This window comes from Helianthus annuus, chromosome 16 (genome assembly GCF_002127325.2).
Source record: "Helianthus annuus cultivar XRQ/B chromosome 16, HanXRQr2.0-SUNRISE, whole genome shotgun sequence".
Classification (NCBI taxonomy): domain Eukaryota; kingdom Viridiplantae; phylum Streptophyta; class Magnoliopsida; order Asterales; family Asteraceae; genus Helianthus; species Helianthus annuus.
The window spans coordinates 153,611,178-153,626,127 of NC_035448.2; positions in this window are offsets into that span (position 1 = coordinate 153,611,178).

Genomic DNA, 14,950 nt, shown 5'->3' on the forward strand with positions numbered 1-14,950 from the left:
CCTCTTAATTGCTGGATTTGACTTTTGAGCACTGTGGTCCGACCTGCACCACTTATTACCAACAACTTTTGAGTTTTGATTTTTCAATTTTTGTGATTTTTGATTGCGATTGGATGATTGATCTGATGAGCTTTTATTTTCATTTTTAAAATTTTTCAAATTTTTAACTTTTTGTTTTTGTTCTACAATCTTCTTAACAGGTTTTTGCTTTGAGTATTCACCTATTTCAGTAGATTGCAAAACAGTATTTTTAAATTTTTCTTTTAATTTCAAAAACAATTTTTGTTTTTCAATTTTTTCACTTTCATCATCAGATTTCTCATCGCAATCTTCAACTACGACTTTGTCATAGTTTGTGACATCGTCACTTATTGGAACTGAATTGATCGGTTCTGGACACACGTATGGTGCAGAAGTCACAAAACCTTTCAACTTATTTTCTAACTCAACAATTTTATTCCGATCACTTTCAGCTTCTTTTTCAAGCTGAATGATTTTAGCAAGATGAGAATTTATTGCAATTTGTTTTTCAAGATTATTTTTACCCAAAATATCTTTCTCATCTTCTAAAATCTTTATTTGATTTTGAAAATCTTTTGTGTTTTAACTTTTTCATTTTCTAAATTTTTTATTTGATTTTTCAAAACATTTTCTGAATTTTTAAAATTTTTGTTTTCTAATGACAAACTCTTTAAATCCCTCAAGAGTTTGGCATTTTCAGACTTCAGATTTTCACAATTTAAGCACTTCTCGATCGTTTTTACAGCTTCAGCTTTCTTCTCCACCTTGATAGCTGAAATTTCTTTAACCTGCTCCTCTTCCTCTTGAACAATTTCCTTGGATTTGAATTTTGCTTCATCAGTTGCTTCTTTACTCTTTTCTCTAATATCAAACCTCAATTTTCTAATCTTTTGAAATTCTAGTTCTTGAGCTTGAATCTTCTCGACGAACGTGCTCAAATTGAATCCAAAATATCCAAAACTATTTTTCCACGCCGACAAATATGTACCCCACTCATCACGCGGTAAAGCGTTTGCCAATTTGTTAACCCATGTCTCATCCATTTGGTTAATGTTCAAACGCCTCATCTCTAAATGCAACTTGACATACCTTTTGATCAACTCATCAGTTGATTCTCCCTTGATACCTGTAAAATTATCAAACTTGTTTAGTGTAATATAAATCTCAGAACCCATGTTTTGAATTTAAAAGATTTACAAAGACGGATTTTTTAAACAATTCTGAAATTCACACAATTTAAAACCAATTCAATCACTTTATCAAATCACTGAATCAGATGACTATCCAATTTAGTGACTAAAATCAAGTGATAACTGATCGGGTGAGGATTCTCTTGTGCGGATATCCGATGCTTCACAAATACCTTGGATCACCTACAAACAACAAGCAAATGATTAGTTTAAAACGAAACGAATACGTAAAAGTATACGTTTGATGAAGTCAATCTAAGACTCGTGTCAAAGATTAGTGAACTCGTTTCAATGTCGTTCAAGTGAAATTACTGAATAAAATGGTCTTCTCGCATAAAACAACTCCTTAACCAGAAAAGTCTTGGGCTGTCAAAATGTCAAATGAACATATATGTTTACTCGGGCCTTAAAACTTATATTGAATGGGCCGACAGCTATATATTCAATACATCACATGCGAAGCCCAACAAACTTTGATTTAAAACTTTTGATTGGGCCAACAAACCTACTGGGCCGACAAGTTTCAACTTTGAAACACTTTGATTGGGCCTTTCAAGTTAGTGGGTAGGTGCACAGTGTAAATGATTGGGCCGTTCCTTAAACTTCACATGCACTTGGAAATCTGATTGCACTACTTCTTATATCCTTGAATATAATAATTGGCCGACAACTTCTATATCCTTTATTTGATGATTGGGCCTTTTGTTCACTAAGCCGACAATTTGATTTTATTCGTTTTTAAAGTGTCTGACAACAATCTACTTAACCAACAACTAACAAATCAACTTGAATTCAATAGGGCCGTCAATTTTCGCTGATTGGACCACTTATATGAATCACATGGGTCGATGAAATCTAGCTGTGTGTTTTTAAAAGCTGTGATTGGGCCGCATTTTTTTACTTCACATGTATAAGATCAACAAGCCGAGAATGTTACATCAACAACAAATATGATTGGGCCTTCAATTGAATGTGGCCGACAACATTAAAAGTTCAATTGACACTTCAATACAATTCAATTAATGTGATTTGGCCGATGACTTAACACACGATATCTTGGGCTTTGAAATTTTCAGTGGGTCGGTGACTACAATACACTAAACCGACAACATTTAATGTTCACAATTTTTTAATTGGGCCGTTGAATTATGTTGATCACATGCAGGATTCTTATTTAAGTCTCGTGGCCGACAAACTTTATTCAAGACCTGTTTCAATTGAACCGAATATAAAAAATGTGGCCGACAATTGATTTTATTTGACCGTTGAAGCGAAGCTATATGACCAAATAAGCGAAACTCTTTAATGTTCACAAAAGCGAACCACAAAAGCGAAACCTGAATTTTGATCGTATGAGCGGAACCTTTTGTTCACAAAAGCGAACCACACATGTCACAATAAACGAACCAGACATGTCACAATAAGCGAAACTACAGATTTTTTGACGCGAAAACGGACCGAAAAACTTCGATTTCTCCTAAACGGCTAGGAGTTTGGATCTGAAACTTGGTAGGGTTATAGATCAGGTGTTTTCGCACAACATATCAAAAAATCAGCCGATTCAGATCGTGAAATCCCGCTTAATTTGACGAATTTCACTAAAAAACGTGAAAAAATGAGTAGAAGATGAAGAAATGATGAAATTCGGGTCTGAAATCGTTGAAATCTGGTACGAATCAATGTGTTTGATCAGTGCAATCGAGCTCCTAGCTCTGATACCACTTGTAGGACCAGTTTTGACACCGTTCGATTGCGTAACGAACGTTCGACGTGCGGAATCCGTGAACGTGCGTGACCGAACACACAATAACGTACTAGAACCGTGATTTTATTTAAAGATATGACGAGTACGATACAAGAATCACGTAGAGAGAGTTTTCTCTCTCTAGACTTGAATCTCCAAATCACAAAATGAGCCAAAAGTCTTCTAACTTATGTCATAACTCTCCTATTTATAGGTCAAGGCTTTAATGAAACTTTTCATTAATTACAAGATTGCCACCTTGCCTTTTAACTAGATATAACACTATAAAGACTTGATTTCTTCGGTTTCTCGCTACGGCTCGGATTGACGAAGGCGATAGACATTAATGCACTAACACATGTGCCCCACAACAACACGATTTTACCCCCCCCCCATACCGCAACGCATGGGTTAAGACTAGTTATTATAAGTATTAATCCATATCTCTTGATTTAAGCCGTAAAATAAGTATTAATCCTTATCTCTTGATTTTAGCCGTAAAAAAATAATTTGTATATCTATTAATTTGCCAAAGACATAACTTAATTATACTTAATCTATAACTAATAATATTAATAATAACCCATATATATATAAGTCTGGATTAATATTTGACAATTTGTGAGGTGCTTAAAAAATTGAACAGGTTTTGAAGTATTTTCCTTCAATGATTAACTAGGTTTCAACCCCGTGTGTTAAACGGGCTATATAAATTTAATTTTATGTAATAAATAATAAAAAAAGATGTATTTTAAAAAAAAAACTCGTGTTGAATAAAATATAATGTCATAGGTTAACACTTACAATCGTCAAGATTTACCTTTTAAAAATGAACTTTGATGTTCTATTTACTTATTATACCATTTTAGTTTGTTTTTTATTTATTATTAGGTAAAAAAACACATGTATTACATGGAGTTGAATCTCGTTTTTCTGATACGTTCAAATTATGATATACAATGATTTTAGTTAGTTTTATGCACCTTCATGCTTATTTGTTTATTTTATTCATAAAACTCTCGTCTCAAATTTGTATTCAATAGAGTTTACAGTACAAAAAGGTGGAGATCGATCCTCACGTTTATAATTATATAAAAAACAAACTTTTTATCTTTATTTAAATATTTGTTTAAAATTATTTACAAAAAAACAAATATTTATTCTTATCTAATTTTTGTTTTAAATTATTAATATTTAATATAAGAGATAAATAGGAAAATAAGGTGAGAAAGCAACAGAGTGTAACACGTGTCCAAAAAAAAAATTCATTTATTAGTATAGAAAGATTATTTATATTTATTTATTTATTATTTATAGGGTAAATTACACTTTTCATGCTTTATGTTTGTATCTGATTGCAATGGATAACCTTTTGTGACAACTGTCAAAAATCCAGGCATCCGTACAATTTAATTAATCATGATTAGTGCTTAATGACTGTGCTGAATTACAACTAACTGCTTTCTGAATACCGCATCATACGTACATGTGCATTACATATTGCATATGGTCACATTATTATTACATGCAAAACCTTATTGACATAAATGATGCACAGTTAGCACAGTTAGCGGATAACTCAGAAAAATGCTGACAAAGTTCAGTACATAGACAGACAGTGTTTTGAGACCCAGTATGGGCCAGAGACTAAGTACTACACTAGTATAGTGTGTAGGGAAGTAAGGACCACAAAACTGCATTTTTAAGTGATAGTTTAAGTGCCGGAAAGTGACTAAAACTCACCCAAAGTGTTGAATTCAGCATAATTAAGCAAAAATCAGCTTTTTAACAAGCTAGTTACATGCAAAAATATGACTAAATGGTCCTGAAAGCTTTCCTAAGTGTCGGGAATTAAAAGTGTCACAAAAGGGTACATAAAGAACACTAAACGGTATAATTTAGCACTTTAACGAACCGGTATCTAACCGAACAACTGGACACTACCCGAAACACGAAAATTACACTAGAAGCATTGTTTTATTATTTCTGAGCTTGTTATGATCCCCGAACACCCTAACACACTATACAACATCATATTAACTAAAACACCTAAACATACACTTGGATTTCAACTAGTTCTCTTAAACATCCATCACAACCCACCCCTATACCCCCCCCCATGGTGGACGGTCACCAAGGGTGGACCCACCCTTGATCTTCCTTGATTTCTTTTGATTTGCTAATAGATCTTGTATGTACTATTAATGACATATTACACAATGGTTAAAGTGTTAAGTTGGATATAAGAAGAAGATGATGGACTTGAACTCTCATTATCTTTCACACACTTCACACACCTTCTTCCTCTCTTCTTCTCCCCCCCCCCACGGCCGCAAACAACCACCCACACCACCACCATCTTCACTTCAATCTCATCCATTCCCAAGATATCACAAGGTGTTAGAAGCTAAGTTAAGAAGATTGGAGCTTGTGGATCTTCAAGGACCTCTCTCATTTGCTATTATCTATCACATTTGTCATATTCTTGAGTTCATCCCTAGCCTTGTGCTAGTAGTAAGTCTCTTGTAATCCTTTGTTACTTCTTATTTAGGTGGTTAAAAGATTATGTAAGATGATAATCACAAGAACACTAATGAGCATGAAGATGACCTTTAACATAAGCTTAATAACATAAGAATACATATTGTTTAGTGTTGTTTTGCTTCTTGATGATTTATTATTTGTGTTAATGATGTTAGACATCATATGGAACCTACTAGATTGTGATTAAACACATGATCTAGTAAGTTAAGGTGATGATCTTGTGAAAGACCAAGGTGACCATACTTTATGTAGACATGAACTTGAATGATGAAATTTGTTTTCATAAGTGATGATGATTTAAACAAAATACAAGTCTTGTAAGTGGATGATTTCCAAAATAGTTTTCCCAGGAAACTAAGTTAAATAACAAGATTTACATAGACTTGGTTCTTACTTAAACAAACACTATTTTTAATGGTTAAACAAGTGTAGAAACACTTGTGTAACAAAAAGATTACATAAAGAAGCATTTTTAGAAAATGTGTTTGGAAGTTGTAAACACCCAACTTCTTTAAAAATGGAGTTTTTAAAGAAGTAAATACATTTTAAAGGGTAACTAAACCTACTAAACGCACTACCAAGTTACTACAAGTTTTTATCAAAGTTCAAGTTCATGTTGTTATGTAAATTGCATAATTTTTGGCAAACTGGTAAGTGTAAGTTGTTTAGGGTTGATTGTTGATTGATTGTAACGATTTTTCAAAAGAAAATGATATGCTTTGAAAGCATGGACACCTCCATTTTTAGGGGAAACTATGGCAAAATTTTCTAAAAATATAAACACTTAAAGAAATATTTTTAAACAAGTATTTACAAGTATATTTTAACCATGAGTTTCCATATAAACTTTGCCATAATTTTTGTTACAAAAATACAAATATTGGAGGTTGGTTTTTACAAATAAAAGTGGCTAGATATATATATTTAGAAGACACATGTGTGTGAATATTTGTATACTTTGTGTAATAGTTATATTATTTTAGGGTTAAAATAATATAACATAACAAAATACCAAGAAATTACAATCCAAAATATTACCAAAAATATCAAGGAATAAATATACAAGTTACACGCATAATATTGGGAAACCGAAGGAAAGAATGTAACTTACAAAAATATTCCGGAATATACCTTTATAAATATGTTTCTGGTAAATAATATTTTGGACACAAGAAATGAAAATATGATTTTTATGATTATTACAAAGTTATATTATATTTTTGACAAGAGTGAAACATATATTTTGGCGATTAAAAATATATATGTTTTCTTGGAATTACTAGAAAATATACTTTTTTGGGGAAAATATATATTTTCTTGGATAAACTTGAAATACATTATTTTGGATAAATATAAGTTTATATATATTTTCTAAGTGATACTTGAAAATATATTGCTTTAGAACCACAAATATTTTTGCCAAAAGGAAAAATTGTAAATAATTTTTCTAAGCAAAAATTCTTAAATATATATATATATATATGTATATATATATATATATATATATATATTGGGAAATGTATATATATTAGTGGAATTTTATTAGAAATAATATTCCGGAAAATTTAATACAAAATTAAGTATAAGAATACTTAACAATTACAAGAAACTATGTATTCTCGTACGTATAAATCCACACTGGAATACGACACCGATACATGGCAAGAAATACAAATACAAGAACACGGATATACATGTATAAGATACCTCCATCCTTGGGAAGGAAATACGAGTATAAATACTTGAGAAGTATTATTACAAAAATATTGTTTTAACAATTATTCCAAAATTTAATATAATTTAAAGTTAAAATAATTATTATTTTAACAAGTGATTATAACTTGGAATAATATTGAAGACATAAAAGAAACATAACTCGAAAGCATTAATGCTAAGTCAAGGCACGACCCGTCCATCTAATAGACATTAGTACATTGTAGGTAGTCGTGTTTGCCGAAGGAACGTGAGTTACGAGTACTGAAGACGCAAGACTGTGAGTTCATGTCCCCCCTTTTCCTTTAACTGTTTTCAGTTTTATAACTTCGGGGGTGAAATACATGTTACAATTGTTTACAAACGTTTTATACATGGTATGGTTAGCTAAGGAAGGTTACTGCTTGATCATGTGAGTGGTGGGTACAACACTTAAGGCCATTAATCCTCGTCGTAGGACTGAGGGACATGAGTGATAGATCTATTTGGGTGTAGCGAGCCCACACCCATGAGGACCAGGGTGGCCCATGTGGTGACTATGTCCACATACTGAAGCTGTGGAAAAATCCGCTAGGTTTGAGTTTCCTTCATCACTTCACACATACCATTGGCCTTGCAAACCATTGGTGATCTGTTTTTCCTTATTGCTTCCTACTAGGATTTACATACATACAGACATACTTTAAAGGTTATTCACATACACAGACAAACACATGAACTCGCTCAACTTTTGTTGATGTTTTCAAATTACATGTATTTCAGGAAATTAAGTGGATCTGGCGGGCGTTTGGATGTTTCAAGAATAAAGAGTTGTCATCCGGAGTCAATGGGTTTAGGATGTGTATCTTAATCCTGGACTAGATACATGTATCTAAACTCGGTTTTATTTAAGGTCTTTGGTCAAGTCCTCGTGAACTCTTTCAAACATGTTGCATGGTTTGTAATTTAAATTTGGAGTATACGTTTCAGACAATTATGTTGTGATATTTTCAAACTTAAATTATGGATGAACATTTAATGGTTTAATCATATAGTGTTGTTATGATTGAATGCAATGGTATTAAGAAAGTCACACCATAATCACGCTTCCGCAAAAGCCAGGGTGTGACAGCTTGGTATCAGGGCTTCGATCGTAGCGAACTAGGATTCTTTCTCGAGTCTAGACTACGATCATTAGGGCTCTCACGAAAATGTTTTCACAAACATGTTTTCATTGCATACACAAAACGCCCAGATCCAGGAAACAAACATTTTTACAAAAAAAGGCACGAAACACATTTCAAAATTTATGTTTATGATTCAGTCTGAGAGACTGGGTAGTTCAGTTTGGGAAACTGGGAGTTTAAGTCTGAGAGACTAGGAGATTCAATCTGGGAAGGTGGGGAGTTTAGTCTGAGAGACTAGGTAGTTCAGTCTGAGAGGCTGGGTGGGATAGTCTGGGAAGACTAGGATGGCTACATGCATACATTGTTATTGATTACATGCTTATTGATGATTGTTGTTGATATATGTGCATATGTGTGATTGTTTTGTTACAGACACCATGTCCTCATCTGAGAGTGGACTGTCAGATACTGTCGACCCCATGGCCATTGTGTCGGACGATGAGATTGTCCCAGACCCTGAGATTTTTACCTCCGACACTCAGAGTGACGATGACGATGATTTCCAGCCTTTTGCTTTACCTGATTTTGGCGACGATGTACCGCATGCTGATGGTTTACCCGACGAGGATCCATTTCTTATTCCTATTCCTGACCAGGATCTTATCATCCTCGGACATCCCGATGATGAGCATGTCGTGGTTCTGATCCTCGCCCCTTTGCCTCTTGCGGCTTTTCCTCTCGAGGATTTGCCTTTTGATGCCATGTCTGATGATGATGTCGATCTTTTCATTGATGGTCCCCCTGATGCTGCTCAGGGAGATGGTGTTCCAACTGATGATGTCATTGTTGTTCCACTCATTAAGATTTCTATCATTGAGATTTCGTCTTATCATTCTGCTCCAGATTCTTTCAAGTTTGTGTCATCCACTACTTTGCATGCACTGGGATTGCAGCGTTACCCCACTGATTCTAATTCTGACATGGCTATTTCTGTCGCGCCTATTCCTCCACGGGACTTTGAGTTTGATGATGAGCCTGGACATGAGCTTGACTTTGTTCCCGATGATCAGCCTTTTGATGCACCCGCTGATCTCGAGCCGATACCCGCTGATACTGAGCTGGCACCGGTCGACCCTGAGCCTATGCTTGCACCCGAGCCTATACCTGCTCCTGATCCTCTGCCTGATCATAACCCTGTACCTGCTGGCATACCTGTTGTTGCACCACTTGTACCCGATCTGATCCCTGCAGCCACTGACCATGTTCCTTTTGCTGATCAGATAGATCCCCGTTATGCATTCACCAGCAATGGGTGGATAGAAGATGATGATGACTTGCCCCCTTTTGTTGAGCCTATTACTCCCCCACACCTACCTGCACCTGTTGATGTTGCCCCGTTTCATCCGTTTGCATCTGATGTACACCGCACTGATCTGCCGCTCACATTCTTACAGGACATCCCTCCACCCCGTCCAGGGGAAGGTCCATCAAGTCAGCAGCCTGGCCATGTTCCACACGTGTCAGCAGCTTTTCCCTTCATGTCTCAGTATACACCTGCTACTCATTTTGCTTCTGCACCGTCAGGCGAGCCACTCATATGGTTTTCGCCAAACACTATGCCAGTTTCTGATCCATACCATCCTTCACATTACACTGGTTACACGAGGGATGATTTACTTCTGTCTTTGCAGCTTCAGCAGGAGATCTTGTGTCGTAGTGTCAGGGAGCTAGAGAGGGTTCCACGTCCTCCACCTTGTACATGTCCGTCACCTTTTGCGACTCCACCTGCTCCTCGTTTGCCTTATCCGGACTTTGGTGTTCGATTTCTTACTACGGAGCAGCAGGTTAGTTATTTGTTACGTCACGTTTATGCTCTCGAGGATGAGCTAGCGCATGTGCGCAGTTTGCTTTTCGTTCCTCCCCCTCCTCCTCCACCACCATCAGTATAGCCAGTTTTTGGTTTTATGCAGGTAGTCTGTTTTTTTATGAGAGTATCGCTATTGAGCCCAACTTACGAAGCCTTTTTGGAGACCACTTTTGAGTATATGACTGTTGTAGTTTGATGGATATTTTGGACAAGGGTAGTGTGACCCTGTAGTCCCTTTTGATGTGATATGGTACATTTGTAGAACATGTAAAACTGTATTTGTGGTCGATGATATATGAAAGCTCAATCGCAACATTCTCATTATATACATTGGTGAAATTATACATTGGTGAAATGAATGTGATGTCATGTGCATATTTGCATTGATAAATGCAATTACGTATACATGTCATGTACTTACTATACTTATTATGACCTGACCAATACAATCTTCTTTTAGAAGATGCCTCCACGAAGAGATACACGGTTGCCCACAACAGAGGCTGAACTACAAGAACGGATTTCACAAGCAATAGCACAGCACGAGGCCTTACGCTCTGAGCACAGCGGAGGTACCTCAGGAAATAACCCACCACATGGGTGTACCTATGAGCAGTTCCTTGACTGCAAGCCTCTGAATTTCGACAGCACTGGAGGTGCCATAGCTTTTGTGAAATGGGCCGAAAATATGGATTCTATTTTGCGAATGAGCGGATGTACGCCAGAGCAACAAGTCCCATATGTGTCAGGATCGTTTCAAGATGGGGCCCTGTTATGGTGGAACTTTCGGGTTCGAATAATGGGTGAAGCTGCTACAAATGCTTTAACATGGGGTGAGCTGAAGGAAATGATGCGTAGGGAGTATTGTTCTCAGATGGCGATCCAGAAGTTGGAATTCGAATTCTGGAAGCTAAAGATGGAAGGTCCAAAAGTGGCGAAGTACGTGCAGAGACTTCATGATTTGTCGCAAGTTGTTCCGTACCTGTTGGAACCAGAGTTGAAAAGGATGGAGCCATTCATCTGGGGACTGGTGCCTCAGATCCTGTGCTTAATGACGGTATCAGCTCCGCCAACAGCTATCGATGCGGTCGAATTAAGTGTGGCACTCATTAAAGAAGCGGTTAGACTGGAAAGGCTTTCAAACCCTGACGAGAAGAAGGAAACTCGGGCGGAGTCATCCGGAAAGGAACAAAAGGAAGCTCACTGACTTCCAGGAGGATACCCGAACGAATAACAAGAACAAAGCCAAAAAGGGGAAGGAGCACATGGGTATCCTACCTAAGTGCGACAATTGTTGACGTTATCATGTCGGGCGATGTAAATATGGGAAATGTGGAACTTGTGGAAAAGTTGGTCACCCTAAGGAGACATGTTGGTACGGTACCGGACATAGGAATGAAGGACAGGATGGCAGCGGAAATCACAGAGAAAACAACAGCAACGGTTACCAGGACGGAAACAGTAATAATCAAGAACAAGGTCAAGGTTGTGGTGGCGTAGGGCATTTCCGGAGATTTTACTTAGGGACTAAGCCGAGATGCGATGAGTGCCAGTTTCACCATGAAGGTCGATGCCAGAAGCCTTGGTGCGATAGGTGCGGAAGGGAAGAACACAACAAGTATGCCTGTCGAACGAAGTATCCCAGACAAGGAGGAAATGATGACGGCAACCAAGACGGAAACGATGATGGTAGAGCTCCAGGATGCTTCAAATGCGGGGACGTGGGGCACTTTAGGAAGGAATGCCTAAAGAATGACCAGGACTGTGGAAGAGCGTGCAACATCGGAGCTCGTGAAGCATGCCAGTATCCAGATGTGGTTGCTGGTACGTTCTCTATCAACCAAAAATTTTGCATCTATGTTGTTTGATACCAATGCCGACCATAGCTTTGTATCTCATGAGGTTAAGAATATACTTGGTTTAGTAAAGGGGTAAGTTAGATAACCCGTACTCGATAGAACTAGCTAAAGGGAAGCCTCGACGTGGTAGTTGGGATGGACCAGTTGTCAAGCAATCGAGTGGAGATTGTTATCCGCATCCCGATGACGAACGACGAAACGATCATGGTTCATGAAGTAGGATACGCCCCTACGGATTATCCATTGTTGAAGACACGAAAGTTTTTGCGCAAAGGATGTGTTGCCTTCTTGACTCCTGTCAGGGACAAGGAAGCCGAAGAACTGAAGCTCGAAGATACCCCTATGGTAAGGGAAGATCCTGAAGCCCTCCCCGAAGACTTACCAGGATTACCGCCCCAACGACAAGTCGAATTCCATATTGACTCTGTTCTAGGCACTGCGCCTGTAGCCAAGGCACCTTATCGACTTGCACTTCCTAAGATACAGGAATTGTCAACGCAGCTTCAGAAGTTGCCAGATTGGAGATTTATAAGGCAAGCTTTTCTTTGATGTTTCAGTTCCATTCGAGAGGAAAGACGATGGTTTTCAAATAAGCATTAACTACCAGGAGCCGAACGAGCTAACCAACAAGAGTTGGTAACTCTTGCCGAGGATTAACGAATTATTTATTTAACTAACTATGAGGACCCAACTACTATTTTAAGACTGGTCGATGTTTGAGTGTCATTATCTGTGAATTCAGGAAGAATACCGGGGAATTCTGGGACAATAACTTGTTTTAAACATACACAAAAAATGTGTTTCCTACGCAATGCACAAAATAGTTTTACACAGAATACGAAGCTTTGAGAATCTAGAAAACAAGTACTTAGGACCTTCGGGAACCCAGGTCAAAACTCGTAAAGGTTGTCACTTAGGAACCACACCTGTTAACTCAAGCAAACCCCATTACCCTGACATATATGCTATTTCAGTTAAGCAAACAGAAAGTACTCAAATTTCTTTTGTTGAAATCTCCACTTTTGCTTCTAGCGAGTAGATTTTTGCATCTCTACTCCCCTTAATGGTAGTTGCATCGCGTTAATTTTCTTCGCTGAGAGCGAACACACATTTGCTTCGATACTTGATCATTTCTTCATGTTAGCCAATACTCCTTGTATCATTTCTTGAAAATTTATATGTTACGCATGCACCCTTTGTTACGCATGTGGTTTCGTTTCGAATAAGCGCTCTGTCAAAGTTCAAACATTATTCTGCTAAATCTAATTATTGATTTGTGATCCGAATGACCTACATTATGGTAATTGTTGGCTCCCTTATTATTAAGTCAACACACTTTCTTGAAACTTCTTTTATTTCAAGTTACATTCACGGCTTTTCTTTGTAACCATGCGAAGATTCCCTTATCGATACACGCGTTTATTGTCAGTTTGCGCTGAAACCAAGTTCAATTGCTTGAACTTATCCATTTCGCATATTCAATTTAAGACGCCATATGATGTATTAAGAGCATCATATTCAAATATTTTTGCAAAGGATCTTTTGTTTTGAGTCGTAGTAGACTTGATTGGTCTAGGACTCCAATAAATCGTTTGTTGGTTTCGATACCTTGTGGTGATACTTTCACAGAATTGAAGCTTGCGCTAATTTGGTTACGCACCTCATACACAGATTTAATTGTCTATTTATTTGTTCTAAATCAGTTTTGTTTATCACGATTAAAGCGGTCTCAACACAGTTGTGTATCAAGACAATGGTACCTAGATTCATTTCATATCACGGTGTACCTCCTAACGATTCTTGCGTTATAAATTGAATACCTTACAGTGTTTATTGCCTTCCATCTTCAATCAGAAATAATAGTTCTTTGATGTACCATATTCGAATGAAAGCTCCATGACACTGTTTAAATCAAATTTTCAGAGTTGTTTCAGTACACTTTCCTTTGATTTCAAGCACAGTGAACTTGTTCGGTCACCGCTATTGTTGAAATATGTCAATTACGACACCTTGTGGTGTTATTACAAATTTGTAGCTTGTGCTAATCATGGTCAACGTTTCACACAAAACTACACGTACTTTTGCTGGACTTGTCATTTAAACATTCCTAGTGCAACTACGAATTAAGACAATGATACACCAGATTCGCTTGTATTTCATTCGGTGTATTTTCGCAATTTAAGAACGTCAACACACTAATCCTTACCATTTATTTATTCGAAAGTTGATAGATCATTTCATATTCAAGTTGTTGATTTTGAGTTCATATAGCGGATGCTATGGTTTGTAAAAACTCGTTTGCATATTGTGACCGATTGTTTGAAAATCCATTGGTCAAAACCCCTTCGTTACACCTCTGTTAACTAAGTTACGCAAGATTATACATCTATACATCTCGTATCCTTTGACATCGAATGCTAGAACACATACCTTTTAACCATTGGGTTCTTGTTGTTAAAATATATCCCTGGATTCACCTAATATGAATAAGATCTGATTCGGTTTTGGTGGTTATCTACCTCAGTATTATTCATATACATACACACATAATGTAACCCTAAGGAGTTAAGGTAGTATAAATTTCGAGGATGAAATTTTCTTAACAGGGGGAGAATGTGACAACTGTCAAAAATCCAGGTATCCGTACAATTTAATTAATCATGATTAGTGCTTAATGACTGTGCTGAATTACAACTAACTGCTTTCTGAATACTGCATCATACTTACATGTGCATTACATATTGCATATGGTCACACTATTATTACATGCAAAACCTTATTGACATAAATGATGCACAAAGCACAGTTAGCGGATAACTCAAAAAAATGCTGACAAAGTTCAGTACATAGACAGACAGTGTTTTGAGACCTAGTATGGGCCAGAGACTAAGTACTACACTAGTATA